We start from the raw sequence: 5,394 nt of genomic DNA, 5'->3' as shown, positions 1-5,394 counted from the left end.
ATAGATTCTTGTCCCAGAGAATCCCCATACTCTGGAATAAACTACCTATCTATATCAAACAAAGCTCCTCATTAGCACTCTTCAAGAAAAATCTTGATGATTGGATGGGAAATAGGAAATTCACCCCGGGGATCACGTCTGTGGCTCTGCTCGGCAGTGGCACAGGAAAATAATTTTCTTGGGTGGCAAAAGCCAGGGTACCTTTTTGGCTGGGCTTGTATAGGTCCCAGAGCCAATAGCCTAGTACCTACCTATGAACCTATGAAGTTTGCCACTTCTGTCTTAAGAAGTGTGAAGTTGGCTTTGGAGAAGTTTTTTATGTTGGTTTCCCTAATTGGGGGTCAGGGCGGGATGTGGATGTTTAGGATGATTAGCTTGTGGTTGGATCTGACTAACGAGGAATTGACCTCTGGTGTGGAACACTGATTGCCCGTGTTGGTAATGACCAGATCTAGGATATTGCTGTCCCTGGTGGGGGTGTGAATAAGTTGATCCAAGGCATTGGAATTTATGAATTCCAGAAAACGTTGAGCAAAAGAGTTGGTACATGAGTAGTTTTCCCAGTTAATTGTTTGGTGTTTAAATCACTCATTATTAGGGTGTTGGGTTGTACCCTAATACTTTTCAGTGTATCAAGAAATGAGGAGTGGGAATCCTGGGGCATGGTGGGGGGTTTGTAGCAAGCTACAGTTTGGATTGCGGTCTTGCCCAGAGTGAGTTGCACTTGGATAATCTCGGATGCATTATGCTGTGCAACTAGCCTGGAGGTGTGGATATCCTTAATGAATATGAACACACCTCCAACTTTAGTGCTTCATTCCGGGTTAGGTGGCCGAAAGGTGTGGTATGAATTATAGCCTGGTAATGCAGGGGTGCTGTCTGGAGCTTTGAACCAGGTCTGTCACTGCACAGATGTCAATGTTCTCCATTTTAAGGAGTGCCTCAAGTGAGTGCATTTTGAGGTTTAAACTTCTAGCATTGAGTAGCATTACCCTCAGATTTTGCTTGCTTGTACTTGTTACGGTGGTTAATTTGTCATTTGAACCTTGCCTAAAAAGGTACTATAGGGGTGGCAAGAGCCTTAGCCAGTGTCCAGAATCCCAAGGGCGACAGTTGCAGGCCATCTCTGGCAAAGCATCGTGATCTGTCAATGATGTCGTGCCAGGAAGACAAATACTGGATCCCCTTAGAATGACACCAGAAGCTTAGCCAATTGTTGAAGTCAATCATTTTGTCCCTGTACTGTGGTATCATTCTGGGTGATGGTAGGATGCTACTCAGGGCTTGGGTCATACCTGCCTGGGCTACAAGATCGGAGAGCTCATCCATGTCTCTTTTCATGTAGTCCAGGGAGGTACGTCTCAGGTCATTCACACCAACATGGACAATGACAGTGTCATATTTGTACTTGTTGTGGAGTGACCTGAGTGCGTGCCTTATGTGGTGGATCCTGGCACCTGACAGGCAGATGACAGTAACTTTCTCCTTGTTTAGCCTGGTGAGTGGAACATCAGTGTGCCTGACTATAGAGTCACCTATGACTAGAGTGTTGGGTACATTGTTATGCTTTATTGGTTGTGGTTGAGTGACACACTGAGTTTGTGGGCTATGTGTCATTTGGGTTGTGTTGGGGGCTGGAGTTTGCTTGGGTTTCTGCTTTGGAGGTCCCTGATACTTGGGCAGGTTTTTATTGAGAGCATCCGCGAATGTAGGTGTGTGTTTTGTGTTTCTATGTGTGTGTTTTGGTAGTGTAGGTTTTGAGGGACTATGTGATGAGTGTGGTGTGGTGCAAGTGTTTACATTCTCCTCTTTCCAGTTTGGCTATATAAGTGCATCTCTCACAGGTTGTAGTGTAGGGTGGTAGGAGGAGAGGGTTGTCTGTGTACATGAGGCAATTGCTGCATTGCCCCAAGATGCCCAGATTCATCAGGTAGACAGGAGAAATCATCGGGTTCTGACCCTTAGACATGTCTGGATAGGTGCTTATTTATTAAGTACTAAAAACTGCTTTCCTCTAGACAAGTGAGGAAATTTGAGTGCTGTAGTAATTTGCAGCTTATTTAGTGCTTACAACGCATTCTGAAAAAGTGCTGAGTTCAAAGAAACAGATTTGAGTGCTGAAACTAGAAAACTGGCTAGTTCTAAGAAACAAAATTAAGCTAGAAGGCTTCCCTCCAACACAGAAAGGCTTGGGGGCTCAGAAGCCTACAAACAGCCTAGACCACTTACAGGAAAGGCAGGAAACAAGCTTAATTTTTTTTCTTTCTTTGTACCCAGTAGGAGTACCTGAAATCAGAATATGATTTCACTGCACTCAGTTGACTGAGCAAATGTGACGGGCCCAGAAGAAATATCCAAACACAAATTTACAAGTGGGGCGGGCAGTTTCAAAGCCACCAAGATTAACACCAAAACAGAAACAGGGAAAGTGGGTGGGGCACTAACTGAAAAAACAGAGTCAAGACTTCCAGTTCAGTTAATATTCAATGCAACACAAATAAATTAATTAAAATGCTGTATTACAATAAAAAAGTGCAGATAAAAGGTACTTAAATTCTCTTATATGTCCAGTTGAATACAACTAGATCTTAGCCGGCCAAAGCTGAGGTTTTAAGCAGAAAATATTTCAAAATGTACCACTTAAATAGGCAGTGACACGATATCAATGAATGAGACTACCCCCGCCTGCAATTACTAACAGGCAATAAAACTGTAGCAAGCACTAACTGAAAAAACAGAATCAAAACTTTCAGTTCAGTTAATATTCAATGCAACCCAAATAAATCAATTAAAATTCTTTATTATTTGAAAAAAGTGCAGATAAAAGGTACTTAAATTCTCTTATACATCCAGTTGAATACAGCTAGATCTTAGCCAGCCAAATCTGAGGTTTTAAGCCTCAAGATTATATCACCTCAGATGGGACTTGAACCCATAATCCCTGGCTTAGGAGGCCAATACCTTATCCATTAGGCCACTGGGGCCATCCACTCATCAAGATTTTTCTTGAAGAGTGCTAATGAGGAACTTAGCTTGACATAGATGGGTAGCTTATTCCAGAGTACAGGAAGTCTCTAGGACAGTAATCTATCCCTCCAGCATGTCTTATTTATTGTGGTGACAAGGTTTAGGTCCCTAGAGCATGTAGCTTGGAGGGATTGGGATTTATTTAAGTGTAGCATGTCCAACAGCTCTTGGTTTAACATAGCTTTATATGTTAGGCAGAGATCTCCTCGGAGTAGGCGATAGGCTACAGAGTAAAGCTGGAGTTTTTTGTGACAGTCAGTGTAGGGCATCTGTTTGAGGCCAGTAATCCTCTTTGTGAGGTACTTCTGTGGCCTTTCCAGGTTTTGCAGATGTCTTGTGAGGTGCATTCCAAAGGGGGCGTTGTACTCTATAATGGGTCTAATGAGTGCTGAGTAGAGGGGAACAATAACCTCTTTTTTCTTGGATGAGAACCCTTTTGTGATGGGGTGTGCCACATAGAAGGATTTCCTGACTACTGTGGCAATGTGATTATCAAAGGAGAGACTACTGTCCACCTGGGTCCCAAGGTCTCTTATCACACATTCAGCATTAATTTGACTGCCGTTTATGTGGTAGTTCATTGGTACAGAGTTTTTGCCAAAGGGGATGACAATGCACTTTTTGGCATTGAGCTTGAGGCCATGCCTCTGACACCAGGCATTTGTCTCAGTGAGGCCCTTCTGTAGGATGTCCCCATCATTTGGGGACTCAACTATGGCTCTTGGTTTGCAGTCATCTGCAAACTTCATTAGCCAGAGGCCTTCTGTGTTAACCTGTACTTCAGAGAAGAAGATACCAAACAGGAGAGGTCCCGGGACTGAACCCTGTGGTACTACACTTGTCACTGGTTTGAAGTCAGATTTGGAGTCTGCAATATTTACAGTGTGAGTTCTGTTAGTGAGCCAGTTGGCAACCCATCTTGTGAGGTTGGGATTTATACCTAGTTTAGTGAGTTTAGCTATAATTCCAGAATGGGGGATGATGTCAAAAGCCTTGGCGAGGTCAAGATAGTCTGTGTGAACCACCTTACCCTCGCCTATGGCTTTGGTGACTGCCTGAAAGAAGCTGATCAGGTTCAGAAGGCATGATCTGCCTTTCACAAACCTGAACTGGGTGGGGTCCAGAGTTTGGAGGTACCAATGTCTTTGTTTATGAGTTCCATGATGATACATTCCATGGCCTTGCAGACCAGGCTCATCAGGATAACAGGGCAATAGTTCCCAGGATCAGTGGTGGCTCCCCCTTTGTGGAGTGCACCATTCAGTGGGCACAAAGCCTGATGTGAGACTATGATTGAAGATGGTGCTTAGGTGGGGAGCCAGTTCATTCTGAAGTTCATGTAAAATGCAGCCTGGGATGTTGTCCAGTCACATGGATGCTGTGTTTTTGGTTTTAGAGAGTGCAGCTTTTACCTGCATAGATATGATTACAGGGACTCTGCATTTTTCCTGTATAGATATGGGCCCGTTAGTGGGTGAGAGGAGGGTAAAGTTAGCACTGAATCTATCTGCCAGGATGTTGGCAATATCAGATGGTTCTGTAATTTTCGTGCCATTGTGCTGTAACTCAGAGCAGATCTGGGTGCTGCCATTGAGATTCTTGACATTGCTATAGAACGCTTTGTGGTTGCCCTTAGAATCAGTGGCAATTTTGTTTTTATAGCTAGCATTGGAGGATCTTATAAGGGATCTCAGCTTCTTACTGAAGCTGACCAGGGAGCTCCTCCACTCATGGGATTTTACTCTCTTTTGCAACAGTTTCTTCCTTCTGTTGTAGAATTTGTTTATGACAGGGGGCCACCAGATTGGCTTCTTTTTTTTGGAAGATAGCATCTTGGCTCTGTTTGGGATAGGACAATCCAGGCACTCATGTAAGTGCTTATAGAGTGCATTTGTGTAGGATTCAGCAACCATAACTGTATTGTCCATCTGCATGGGTGTCATGAAGTTCACCACTTCGGTCTTAAGAAGCATGAAGCTGGCGTTGGAGAAATATTTTACCATGGTTTCCTTAATGGTGGGTGGGGGTGGGATGCAGATATCTAGGGTGATTAGCTTATAGTCAAATCTGACCAACGAGGAGTTGACTTCAGGTATGGAACACCGGTCACTCATGTTGGTAATGGCTAAGTCTAGGATATTGTTGCCCCTGGTGGGGTGTGGATAAGGTAATCCAGGGCATTGGAATTTATGAATTCCAGAAAGCGTTGAGTGAAGGAGTTGGTACATGAGTATTTTCCCAGTTAATGGTGGGGTAGTTGAAATCACCCATTATTAGGGTGTTTGGTTGAACCCTAATATTTTCCAGTATATCAAGAAAAGAGGAGTGGGAATCCTGAGGCATGGTGGGGGATCTGTAGCAAGATAC

The 5,394-nt window shown here is 43.8% G+C and overlaps 1 non-coding gene across 1 annotated transcript; it reads right to left on the bottom strand.

Moving 5' to 3' along the window:
* Positions 1-2,911: 2,911 nt before the first annotated feature.
* TRNAR-CCU lies at positions 2,912-2,984 on the bottom strand. Its single transcript has one exon. It is a non-coding gene; the product is annotated as a tRNA-Arg (tRNA).
* Positions 2,985-5,394: the final 2,410 nt, after the last annotated feature.

Source organism: Protopterus annectens, chromosome 1.part0 (genome assembly GCF_019279795.1).
Source record: "Protopterus annectens isolate FY-2018-M chromosome 1.part0, PAN1.0, whole genome shotgun sequence".
Lineage (NCBI taxonomy): Eukaryota > Metazoa > Chordata > Ceratodontiformes > Protopteridae > Protopterus > Protopterus annectens.
The sequence above is the reverse complement of the archived record's forward strand: the minus strand, read 5'-3'. Positions and strand labels throughout refer to the sequence as shown.